The sequence below is a fragment of the Pseudonaja textilis genome, chromosome 1, assembly GCF_049901715.1.
Source record: "Pseudonaja textilis isolate UNSWEBS1 chromosome 1, rPseTex1.2, whole genome shotgun sequence".
Taxonomy (NCBI): Eukaryota; Metazoa; Chordata; class Lepidosauria; order Squamata; family Elapidae; genus Pseudonaja; species Pseudonaja textilis.
In genome coordinates this window covers 332,402,351-332,415,608 of record NC_141990.1, presented here as the reverse complement: position 1 = coordinate 332,415,608, position 13,258 = coordinate 332,402,351, and positions in this window count along the sequence as shown.

Sequence of the window (13,258 nt, the reverse complement as noted above, 5' to 3'; positions counted from 1 at the left end):
AGATCTGCATGACCAACCTGTCCAGCCTCTTTCCCCCCTTCCTCCCCCCGAAGTTCAATCCTGCCTCAGTCCAGCCACTTCTGGGTCTGCACAGAACGGCCTCTGGTTCTGAATCCAGAGCGTGGCTCAGAAAAGGTGATTTCAGACAGGCCCCGCCTGATACCTAGATATTGCCACAAATTAGGGTCGGTCTGTCTCTCCCTCTCTATTGCATTCATCATGGATACCTGTCTATCACCTGCCATCTATCTTGGCTCTATTTATATCTTTTATCTACCCCCTGCCTGCCTACTCTATCGTCTATCATCTATCACAGATGGGTCTCAACCTTGGCAACTTTAAGCCTGGCTGACATCAATTCCCAGAATTCCCCTGGCCAGCAAAGCAAGGTTGGAGACCCCTGAAGACCTTAACAGGACTTCACAGAGCTGGAAGGGACCCTGGAGGTCTTCTAGTCCAACCCCCTGCTCAGGCAGGAGCCCCTCTCGCATTCCAGACCAGGGGCTGTCCAGGCTCTTCTTCAAAACCTCCAGGGGCGAAGCAGCCACGACTTCTGGAGTCAAACGGTCCCCCTGGGTCGATCGTCCTATCGGGAAATTTCTCATTGTTTCTCTCCTTGATTAGTTTTCCACCCGTTGCTTCCCGTCCTGCCTTCTGCTATTTGGGGAAATAGGTGGCAGCCCCTCCTCAAATACTGGAAGGCGGCTCTCCTGTCTCCCCTGGTCCTTCTCTTCCTCCTCCGACTAGCCAGGCCCAGTTCCTGCCACCCTCCTCCCTACGGTCCCAGCGCTTCTCTGCGCTCTTTCCAAATCTCAACACCCTTTGGATATTGTGAGGACCCAAACCCCCTCCCTCCTGCCCCCCCATCCCCTGTCTATTTAGATCTCCACCTATCATCCACTTACCTGGCTAGCTATATCCGCCTTTCTACCTGCCTAAAACAGGGATGCAGCCACTCCTGACCAAGGAGATTCCCTATCAAGAATAAGAGCGACCCAGACGGCGGATCTTTGCCTCCAAAGCAAAGTTTTAAATGGGACTGTCGACCCCCCCCCCCCCCCCGGAAAAAGTAGGCGAGCTCAAGCAAAGCGTAAAGTTTGCAGGACTGAAGACCGACATTCAATCATGGGGTCGTTTTATTTAGGGAGCTTCGGGGCTCCCGCAGCCTCCGGCCTGGCCGGCCTCGGAACACACAAAGGGCAGAGAGAGCCAACTGACCGGAAGCGGCCCGCGCTGGCTGCCCCGGACAGGAGGAGCCGGTCCCTCCCGGGGCAAAGGCCAGGCTGGGCGGCTGTCCGGCCAAGCGAGGCCGCCCCGTCCGGAGCCCTGAACTCCGAGGCGGGCGGGAGGGAGGCCGCGCCCTTCCCAGACCTGCTGCCCGTCGGCTCCGGCCCAAACTGCCTGGCGGGCGGGGTCAGGGATGGGGAGGCCCGGCGCCCCTCCTTTCTGGACGGGGCTGCCCAGGGAGAGGCCCCCGGGGCGGGGAAGCAGGGGGGCTCCCGGGCGGCCCAGCCCCGGGCTTCTCCCGCTGCGGGACGCGGGACACAAAGGGCGAAATCGGATCCGCCGCGCTCCAGGCCGGCCCCTCCGCCCGCCGCGCCCCTCCCCGGCCCGGCCCGGCCCGCCCTTGTTGGGAGAGCTCCGTCCAGCTGGCGCGGCGCGTTTGAAGTGCGGGGCGTCCGCGGGGGCCGCTCCGGAGACGCTCGGCTGGTCGGGGACACAAAAGGGGGCCGAGCGGGCGAAGCGGTCGCCCTCCCCGCCCTCCCCTCGAGCGGCGCGCATTCCTTCGCCCACCCGGCTGGGGGGAGCGGGGGAGGGGCTGCCCGGACTTGCCTCTGGCTCCGGAATCTTCGTCCCGAAGAGAGGGCGGGGGGGGGGGGTCGGTCTGGCGGGGGGGCGGAGTTAGAAAAATAAGGTTGCAGAAAGGCCTCACCAAAGGCTGAAGAAGGGCAGGTGGGGGAGGAGATGGGGCTTGGTTTAACCCCCCAGCCCTGCCTTGACTGGAAAGGAGCCCCCCTCACCGCCTAAAGCCCCCTGCCCTGCCCTGCCCTCCCCTGGGAGCCCAACGCCCTGGGGTCCAGACCTAACCAGAAGAAGGGGGACCTGCTCCACTTGCTGGGAGGAAAGCTGTGAGGAGAAGGGACCCCCCCGCGCGTGTCTTGGAAGGGATCTTGCAGAGCCCCCGGCCAGCATCTCCCCCCAAGCCAGGCCTCCTCTGGCCCTGCCAGACCGAAGGCTGCCCAACCTTGGCCTGAAAGACTCCAGTGAGGGAGCCCCAGGGGGCACGAGGCTGGCTGGGCCAGTCCTAAAATGGAACCCATCTCCTCCAGAGGTTGTGGGTGCTTCATCCCTGGAGGCTTTGAAGAAGAGACTGGACAGCCAGCCCTTGGTCTGAAATGGTAGAGGATCTCCTGTGTGAGCAGGCGGCTGGACTAGACCACCTCTAAGGTCCCTTCCGGCTCCTTTCTGACTCCCTTTGCAAGCCTTCCCTTCATTAAGCCAAGTCCCTTTAATTTCTCTTCTGGGGAATTCCCCAACAGGCCCTTCATTGTCCTTGTCCTCGGCATGTTTTCCAGTTGTCCAGCTGCGGCCTGACCAGGGGGGCACAAAGCGGCGTTGTTACTTCCTGTGATCTCAAGGGTTAAACTCTGCTGGCACAGACCAGGGTTGCACTGGTCCGTATGGCAGCTGAACCTCTGGCCCACCTGGACACCCAGATCCTGATCTTGGGGTCTTAGTGAACAAACAGCTAAATAGGAGCCGGCCGTGGGCAGCCGCTGCTAATGCAACCCTAAGTTACAATCAAGACCAAGGGAGGCACTAATACCACCCTATAAAGCCTTAGTAAGGCCACACCTGGAATATTCTGCATCCAGTTTTAGTCACCACACTATAAAAAAGAGGTTAAGACTCTAGAAAGAATGCAGAGAAGAGCAACTGGGATGATGAGGGGGCTGGAGGCCGAAATATACGATGAACGGTTGCAGGAACTGGGCCTGGCTAGTCTAAGGACCAGGGGAGACAGGAGAGCAGCCTTCCAATAGTTGAGGAGGGGCTGCAACAGAGAGGAGGGGGTCAAGCTGTTCTCCAAAGCCCCCGAAGGCAAGACAAGAAATAATAGATGGAATCTGAACAAGGAGAGAGATCCAAGCCCCCCCCCAGCCCCTCAGTACCTGTCTGGGACCCCCCCTTGGTCCCGGGAGCTCCTGTGGGCTCTGCTGCAGGCCTGCAAAATCCAGGAAGCTTCCTCCAGGGCAGCGTTGGGGTCCTTGGATGCCCCTGCCAGGAAATGCCAGAGAGGGGGATGTCATAGAATCCTAGGGCTGCAAGATGCCTCAGAGGTCATCTAGTCCAACCCCTGGGCAAGGCACACCACCCTGGTCAAAGGGTTTTCCAGGCCATTTTCGAAAGCCTCCGGTGATGGGAGGACCCACAAGCCCAGGGTGCAAACTGTTCTGCCTGCAACCTAATTGCTCCGTCACAACAACAGGCATAAATGGCATAAAATAATCAGATAAACAGAATCCGAAGGTTTTCTAGACCAACTAGAGGACTGGAGGCTAAAACACACAATGGACGGTTGCAGGAACTGGGCCTGGCTAGTCCAGGGAAGAGAAGGACCAGGGGAGACAGGAGAGCGGTCTTCCAATCTTGGAGGGGCTGCCACAGCGAGGTGGGGTGGGGGGTCCAGCTATTCTCCAAGGCCCCTGAAGGCCAGAGAAGGAACAACGGATGATCAAGGGGAAATTCAATCTGGAACTAAGGAGAAACTTTCTGACAGGGAGAACCATCAACCCAGGGAACAGAAGTTGCCCTCGGAAGTTGGGGGGAGCTTCATCCCTGGAGGCTTCCAGGAAGAGGCTGGACTGCCCCCCGTCAGGGAGGGTGTGGGGTCTCCTGCTTGGGACCCAAACTCCTTTGACTGGGCGTGGCTCCAACCACGGGGCCGGCCAGTCGGATGGTGCTGGCCGTTCCCAGGAAGGCCCTGAGCCGCTGGCCGAGGCTTCCTGCTTGTGTCCTGGACCTCAGCTCTGCTTCCCCGCTTGTCTCTTGGGAAGCGGAAGTGGCCCCTGTGGGTCCAGCTCGCCTTCCGTCCCCTCCGCAGTCCGGAGCCCCTTCCCCTCTTTCTCTGCCCGAGTGAAGAACCCTCCAGCCCTGATCCCTCCACGCTCGTTCAGCTGAAATCTACGGAGACCCCTTGGAACCGAGCTGACCTTCGGGGGTCCCGCGGGGGAATTGCTCTCCGTGTCCGGAAATTCCCCCTTGGTTCCAGGTTGCTTCCCTCCTGGATTAGTTTCCATCCATGCGTTGCCTCTTGTCCTGCTTTTCCTCCCCACGCCCCTCCACCCACGGAGAGAAACCAGCCAGGACCAGCCACTGAGGGCACCTGGTGCTGGGACCACCCACTCCACATCATCCCAGTGGGGACCCTTCCCCACAGCCGACCCTCCTCCTCCTCCTCCTCCTCCTCTAAAAGTCCCCGAGAAAACACTCCCCCAGACCAGGTGTGCAGGTGAGGAGGGGGCCCAAGGGCCACATCTCCCCCGAAGCTGTTGCCAGAGGGGCCTTGGCAGGAAGAACAAACCCCCCACCGCCACGCACAGACAAAAGGATCCAGGATGTCACGTAACCCCCACCCCCGCCCGACATCAAAGAACAAAACACTTTGATTTGTGTTTAGAAATAAAGGCCCTTTTTTAAAAAACAAAAAAATAAAAAAACCTTTGAAAATGGTTGTGACTCTGTTTATTATCGTTCTAAATCTTTGAAGAGGCTTTTAGGGACGGTTATGTTTTCGTCAGCGCGGTGAGCCTGTCACAGGGAGGCATCCAATATTCATAATATTAATAAATGAGTGAGGCTCTCCTGGTCTAAGAGGGGCGAACCCTGAGCTCCCCCCAGGCAAGCGGAGACCCTGGCCCAGCCTTCCCGAGGCCTTCAGGTGTTTGGGGGGGGGGCAGTTTGCACCCTCATCCACCCGTTGGGGAAGGTGGGGGTCTGTGGTCTATGCCTGGAGACCATCAGGAGGCGTTTCCCTTGGGGCGGTGCTGTCTCCAAATAAGAGGCCCAGACATGGAGGGTATCGGGATCAGGGGTGGGATTCCAATGTTTTTACTCCGGGTCCTGTGGGCCTGGCTTGGTGGGCGTGGCAGGGGAAGGACGGGCTGCAAACTCCCCCTTCCCGCCCCACCCGCCTGCCTTCCAGCTCCCTTCTCTGTGGGGCCAGTCGGAGGTGGGATTGGCCGGTTCTCCAACGACTCCAAATTTCCGCTCCGGATTCTCCAGGACTGGTCAGAACCGGCTGAATCCCACCTCTGATCAAGACGGGAGCCACAATATTAGTTAAAAGGGGGGAGCAAGGGGGGCCTTGGTGGAGGCAGAGAAAGTTAGCCAGATGCGGCTCAGGTTCTGAATAATTCCGAAGGCAGCACTAAAGGCAGAGCAGATTAGGAATTAAATCACGGGAAAGACAAACAATTAGACGGCGGAGGAATTTAGCTTGGCTGCACCAGGAGACGGATGGGAGAGTTTTAAAATTTCATGGCAACATTTAAAACCATCCCATCAGTGGTTCAAATACAGCCTTCCCCTTTTCCTCCGATCTAATTATGTATTTTATTTTCCAGGCCAGTCAAAGAAAGAGTAAGCAGAAAACCCATAAATTGATTTAGTAGTTTATTATAGGAAACACGGCCAGACTGGAAACGTGCTGACAAAAATGCCCCACCAAGCGAAACAGAGGACACGTTTTTTTCCAGAGGGGACCCCTCACCCCAAAGAGGCACAAGACCCCTCCCCCCCACCCCCCCCCACAAGAAGCCCCAGATAAAGTGGGAAAGGGCAGGCTAGATTGGATGATCTCAGAGGCCCCTTTATAACTTGACAATTCTTTACAATGTGCCTTGGAGGACATTTAGACCGAAGGGCTGCAGGATTTGGGGCCTGGCTAGTCTAAAGGAAAGAAGAATTGGGGGTGACAGGATAGCAGCCTTCCAGGATTTGAGGGGCTGCCCCAAAGAAGGGGAGAAGACAAGAAACAAGGGAGGGAAACTGATGAAGGATTAGGGAGAAGCTTCCTAACAGGGAGGACAATTAACCAGTGGAACTGCCTGCCACCAGAAGTTGTGGGAGCTCCATCACTGGGGGGTTTAAGAAGTGACTGGACAGCCAATGGTCTGAAAGGGTAGAGGGTCTAGAGGGGCTGGACTAGAAGACCTCTAGTCCAGATTCAGATCGATAGGGTTTGTGGACCAGGCCCTTCCTTGAAGTCCCCCTGATGACGATGCCTAGCCTGGTGAGGAAACGTCTAGAAGCTGAACAGCCACCTGGGAGAAGGAAGAGCCCCGAACGCCTCCCCCCCTGAGCCCCAAGTCTGCCCCAGCCTTTCAGGGTCCTCCGAGGCCTTTGCAGGCCGGGGCAGCTGCCCCCCCTCCCACCCCAGGGCTAGCCCCCCCCTTCTGGACTAATGGGCACCTGTCTCTGGAGCCCTCGGCAGGGGGGCGGAGGGGCTGCCCACCCCCAGCCGGGCAGATTGGTGGGCAAACAACCTATTTGGGTCCCCCAGGACCTTTTCATGGGCTGGCTCTGCACAACGACCCCCTCCCCCGGGATTCGGCCCCAAGGCAGCGGGGTCCGTCCTGCCTCAGTTTCCCCGTTTTCAGCAGGACGGATGCAAACGGAAGGAAAAAAGCGGGAAGGAAGAAGGCAAAGCAGCCCCGAGCCCTCGGCTGGCACGGTCGATGGGTGGAGAAGGGCGAAGCCTTTGGGTCGGTGCCCCCCCGGCCCTGGCACGGCCGATGCCTGGACCCCCTGCAGGTCCTCCACTTAGAACCGTTCAGTCTTCCCCTGTCTGAAGCTGCAACGACACGGAAAAGAGTGACTTACGACCATTGTTCACACTTACGACCGTTGCAGCCTCCCCCCCCCCCCTGGTCGCACGATCCAAATTCAGACGCTCGGCAACTGACTCACGTTTACGACGGTCGCAGCGTCCTGGGGGGGAGGTCACGTGAACCCCCCTTTGCGACCTTCCGACAAGTGAAGTCGGTAGGGAAGCCAGATTCACTTAATGACCGTGTCACTCACTTAATGGCTGCAATAATTCATTTAACACCCGTGGCAAGAAAGGCCGTAAAATGGAGGAAAACTCTCTCACACACACACACAGACACACGCTAGCTATTGGGGGCTTGGTGGGAGAGCCCCATGCCAGGAGGGGGCTCTTACCCTGGGGGAATCCCTCCCCCTGCCTGGCTCTAAGGCAGGCAGCCCCTCCCCCCCGCTTGACCTCCTGGCACAAAGCCCCCTGCCCTCCATCTACATCTGAAAGGGGGCCGGGGAAGAGGCCCTGACCTTAAACCTGGGGGTCACCTCTCCCAGCCGGCCTGTCACTGGGCGGGGAGGGGGAGGCCGCTTCCCTGGGAAACCTGGGGGAGGGGCTGGGGGCAGCCTGGCTGGTGTGTTTGCAGAGCAAAAAGGCCCCCTGGGGGGAGGGGAGAAGGGGAGGGGGCCGCAGAGCCTGGCAGGGAGGGGCCAAGGTCCCTCCAGATTTATGCAAATGAGGATCCATCTGGGGAGGGAGGGAGGGAGGGGGCTGGAGGCAGAGTTTGGGGGCACCCACGAAGAAGCCTCCCCCCCGCCAGTGTCAGTAGGGGGCCCTTGGTGGGGTCCCCATCTTCACTGGGGGATTTCCGGCCTAATCCTTCCCTGCCCCCCTCCTTCAGACTCCCAACCACCCTGCGAGGTAGGACGGAGTTCCGCAGCTGGGTGCAGAGTTGGCTTTGGCCAGCCTAGAGGAAAGAAGGAGGGGGCTGGGGGGTGGGGCGCGTGAGAGCCGGATTCCAAGACTTGAGGGGCTGCCCCAAAGACGAGGAGGGGGTCCAGCTGTCCCCCGAAGCCCCTGAAGGCAGGAGAGGAAGCGACAATGGATGGAAACTCACCAAGGAGAGAAGCTTTGGCGGAAGAGCCCGGACAGCCCTTACTCTGGAATGGGACTCCTGCTTGAGGAGGGGGTTGGACTAGATGACCTCCAGGCTCCTCGGGTCTTGTATGGATGGAGCCCTCAGCAAAGTGGGGCTCTGGGTTCAGCTGATTCCAGCTGGGGGCTTTGGGAGGCAGAGTCAACAAATGAAATATAAATAAAGAATAGCAATAAATATAGGGGGAGCGCCTAGCGCACACAAGCAGGTACGGGCGCCTGGGTGTATCTGCACACACACAAATGCCCTGCCCAGCACACGCTTCCCTGCCCACATTTGCATCTGAAAGCCCTGGGTCAGTTGCCCTTTGACCCCTGGGGCCGGGCTGGCGACTCTGAAAGGCTTCAAAGCGTGTTTTTTTTGGGGGGGGGGAGAAGGGAGAATGCTCAGGCTCCGGTTGTGGGTCAGTTGCTGTCGGAAGGAAGGCGGATTTCTATAGCGGGGGGGCAGAAAAGACCCCCCTGGAAAACAAGCCCTCTGTGTGCGCGCACGCGCGCGCGCGTGTGTGTGTGTGTGCGTGTGAGCTGGCCCTTGCAGAGGAGCCGCTGTTTTCCTGCCGTTGTTTTGCAATGTTTGTGTGACTCTCCTTTCGGGTCAATTTCCCCTCCTTGCCCTTCGCTCGCGCCCCCCCCTCCCTCTTCTGCACTCTCCCCGTTTGGAAACCTGGGATTTTAAAACAATTATTTTTTTAAAAAAGCAAAAATATACATGCAGAATAAGCGCATTTCGCCTAGAAATACGGAAAGCCCAAACAGGCACAGCGAACAAACACAGGCTCCACGGAGAAATTAGAGTCCGTGACGGTTTGCTTCCTGCAAAGCGACCATCCTGCCAGAGCCGATGTAATCTTACACCTGATTTTAAGCCACCGCCTACATTTCACTCCCGGGGTGTCTTCTGGCGCAGACCCCCCCCTGCACCCCCCACAAGGCTTCCCATTTTATTGGTGCCCTTGAGGTCCGGCGGAGGCCTCTCATTCCAGCTTCCCTGAACCCGAGGCTCCGTTTGCCGGCCCCTGAGCCGCAGGGCGAGCCAAACCCGGGAAGGCCGTTTTCCAGGAAGGATTCTCTGGGTGACGGTCTAATTGCTCCGAATTACTATTGGGGAGGGGGGAGCCCCCCTCCAATTATCAGCTTAGGAGTTCTATCTTAGGGGCCTCCAAGGACCGAAAATGAGCCCATTAAAACGCAGATCCTGGACCCTCCTTGCTGGACGATGACCAAAGAGGATGCAATTTGGGGTACCCTGGAAGGGGGTGGGGGGTGGAGATTTTGGAGTCGGGGGGGGCTTTCTTAAAAGTGGGGTGCTGCTTGTGGGGGGAACAGGTCGAGCCTTCCTGGGGGCGTTGAACATCAACTGTATACAGGATGGCTGGCTGTTCTCCTTTTGACCCCAGGGCCAGACGAAACGAAAGCAGAGGGACCCCCCACCGCTTCCTGGATGCCATCCAGAGGCGATCCTATGGAGTGACCAGCCAGGACCCCTTGCTCAGCCCATGAGCCTCGCCACATGCACCAATGGGCTTGATCCTGAGTTATGGGGAGGCTCCACCCACCCCCCACCCCCGGGGAAGCACATTGGTCCCTGGTCAAAAGGATGTATTGGTTTATTTATGGCACCCAGCTAGAAACTGGGAGACGGTGAGTTCGAGTCCTGCCTTAGGCACGAAAGCCGGCTGGGTGGACTCTGGGCCAGTGCCTCTCTCTCTCAGCCCAGCCTACCTCACAGGGTGGTTGTTTTGGGGGCAAATAGGAGGAGGGAGGTGCCTTGGGGAGCTGCTTTGCCCCCCTGAGTTGTTTATAATGGGGGCCTCCAACCTTGGCAATTTTAAGACCTTGGTTTATAAAACACCGTAAAGGCAGGATATCCATAAAAGGCATAATAAGATATTCTCTGTGGAGGATCTAAGAAGGCGGCTCTTCCCGAGGACGGATTCGGCCATTTGAAAAGACAGACAGCCAAAGAGCCAGTGCAGCCCCACAGGCTGCGTTAACAGAGGGAGTCCGGATCATGTGAGGGACTCACACCGCTTTACAAGGCCTTGTAAGGCCACCTTCTCCCTTTAGAGGCCGTTGGCGCTTCTGGCTTCGTTTTCGGTTTGATGGCACACGGCGTTTAGTCTGATGTTTGTGCATTGTTCCTTTTTTTTCATGTTGCTTCACGGTATTGCAACATCAGTTGCGTCTTTGGGCCTTGAATGGTTTTCTTTCCAACCTCAGCCGCCTGGTCTTGCCACATCCTCCTTCAGCCGCCAGGTAAGGTACCTGCCCTCCATTAATTTTTATTTTTTTAAAAAATAAATAAATAAACGGGCACCAGCGAGGATATATAGTCTGTGCAGCTTCCTCAACAGAGAGAGGTTTCAAAACCTCAGGGCCAGGGAGGTTTTGGGGTTTGGTTTTTATTTCGGGAAAGAGGGCACCCCACTTTCCAGGCCTGGGTCTCTTCCTCCGTTTCCTGCCGCTTTCTGCCCTCCAGAACAGGCCTCTCCAACCGTGGCCCCTTTAAGACTTGTGGACTTCAACTCCCAGAGTTCCTCAGCCAGCTTTGCTGGGCGTTGAAGTCACAAGTCTTAAAGGGGCCAGGTTGGAGAGCCCCATTCCCTGCCAGCCCCCCTCGAGATGGGTAGACCACCTCTATTTGGGGGGGGGGGGCTGCAGGTGGGCTGCTTTTCTGCCTCATCCAGGCAACGTCAATCAACCTGTTAGCCAGGTGTGTGTGTGTGTGTGTGTGTGTGTGTGTGTGTGTGTGTGTGTGTGTGCAGAGCAGCCCCAAGAGGAGCTCCCATCCTCTGGGATCAGCCAAGGCTGGGTGGTCAGATGTCCAAGGCTGCCCCTCTGTGGGGTCAGCCATCTCTTGCCGGAGGAGGAATCTTTTTATGGAGCCTCCGGCCTTCACCTTTGATCTTGCTGACAGCGGTGGAAAAACCGAATTAAGGGGAGGGGGCAGCTGCAGTAGATAATGGATGGAGCTGGGAGGGTGGGGTGAGAGCCCTGGCGGAGCTGGATGTGCCGGGAAGCCCCCCCACCCCCGTCCACGCACCCCCACCCCCACCCCAGGTTGGAGAAGCCAAGCTGAAACGGGGCCTCCATTTCATCAATTTTGAGAGAAAATGGCATATTATTCTCAGGAGGGACCCCTTTCAAATGAAGAGTCTTCTTTTTTTAAAAAAAGAAGTTCAGTTCCTGTATATCTGCACATTTCTCACCGAGTATTTTTCAGCTTATTTGTGGGTTTTCAGTTCTTCTAATGCCCCCTCCAGGTGCAGAAGCAGTCTCACCTCCAAGCAGAGGCTAGAATAAGGGGAAAGGGTGTGTGTGTGTGTGTGTGTGTGTGTGTGTGTGTGTGTGTGTGTGTGTGTGTGACCAGGCGCCTGGGACACGCGGCAGGAATCCTGAATTTCGTGGTTCCAGCAGCCACTGGAACAGGAGTCTCCAAACTTGGCAACTTTTAAGACTTGTGGACTTCAACTCCCAGAATGGTTGGCTGGGGAATTCTTGAAGTGGGCCCACAAGTCTTGAACTTGCCACCTTTGGAGACCCCCTGCACTGGAAGATACCTGGACTTCAACCGCCAGAAAGAATCCTGGGACTGGAAGGGGCCTCGGAGGCCTTCTAGTCCAGCCCCGTGCTCAACGCAGCCCCCTTACATGGCGTCCCCCGTCAAATGGATGCCCACTGCATCTCCCACGCATCCTCTACTCCGCGCCTCTTCAAGTGGATAAAAAGAAAAAGAATAGAATACCTTTATTGTCACTGCATTCCACAAATACAATGAAATTTGAAAGCTACCCCAGCACAGGGCCCCAAACTCCAGATCACAATCACACTACAGAATAATAATAATAATAATAATAATAATAATAATAATAATAATAATAATAATAATAATAATAAACCTAGTCTAAAACCTACCTAAAATATTTAGTAAGTTAAGTAGTTTAAAAATGCCACTATATAACGAGGACTAAATCACAATTGCCCCAAAAGGAGAAACTCTCGGACGGAGGCGCGGCTGGTCCCCGCCGGCTTCTTCGCTCCGGGAGAGCCGCCCTCCTTCGTCCACCTTGAGTGGGGGTCCAGTGGGGGCTGCCAGGGCTTCGCTTCGAGCACCTGGGGGCCGCGCAGAAGGAGGGGGGGCTGTGGGGCGGCTGCCCCAACAGAAGCCCGGCCCCCGAGGAAGGTTCGCGGCGCCAGGGGCAGCAAAGACGGCGCTCCAGAACCCCCCTGAAGTCTGGGGAAGGGGCTGCAAGAAGGGACAGGCAGCCTGGCTGGAGAAGATGGGTCTGAATAGAACAGGCAGAGTTGGAAGGGACCTTGGAGGTCTTCTAGTCCAGCCCCCTTCCCAGGCAGGAAACCCTACCCCACTTCAAATGGTTGTCCAGGGATGGAGCCCCCACAACTTCTGAAGGGAAGCAGTCATTGGTCTCCCTCTTAGTTCTAAGCTGTTTCCCTCCTTGATCCGGGGGAGAGCGAGGGCCTCTGGCTGGGGGCCCAGAGGTGCCCCAAACCTCCAGCCAGCCCCCTAGATCTGTCGCCTTTGGGTCACAGCAAACCTCCTCTGCAAGGAAAATAAATCCTCCCTGGAAAAGTGGAAGGCCGGGCAGGGTCCCAGGTTTGCTTGGACGGGGCACCACCAGGTAATCCCAGGGGTAGAGCCCAACCCAAGCCGGGTGGACAAAGGCCCCGGCAACCCCCCACTTCTGTGGCATCGCTAAGGATACAACCTGGGCCCTCGAAGCACAATCCGGCCTGGCTGGGCTGCTCTGGAGAAACCCAGGCAGGTCCGAAGGCGGTTCGGGGCCCCTCGGACCCCCGGGATGGGACGGGAAGCCAGGGTGATGCGCCTGGGCCCCGACCCTTGGCTCTCGGGGACCCAAATTCCCCAAGGGGAGCCTCGGAGGAGGGGCGGGGAGTTTCCAACTTAGCCGCTTTAAGAGGTGTGGACTCCCAGAAATCCCCAGGCTGGTTGGGGGATTCTGGGAATTGAAGTCCGCTAAGTCTGGAAAACGCCCCCCCCTCCATGGGAACCCCAGGTGCCTGGACGGAGCTTTCCCAAGGCTCAGCGGCTACTCAAAGGTGCGGCTCAGGGCCCTGCCGCCTTTTCATCCCATTGGGGAGTTGGAAAGATTGCCCCTCCCCCCGGACTCCTTTGGGAGGTGGGGAGCATCAGGGACACCTCCCCAGAAGGAGAGGGAGGGGCAGAGGAAAGGAGGACAGCCCCACGGCACCCCACCTGTTTCCCGGCAGGCCCCCTGGGCCCCTGCGAGGCTGACCCCC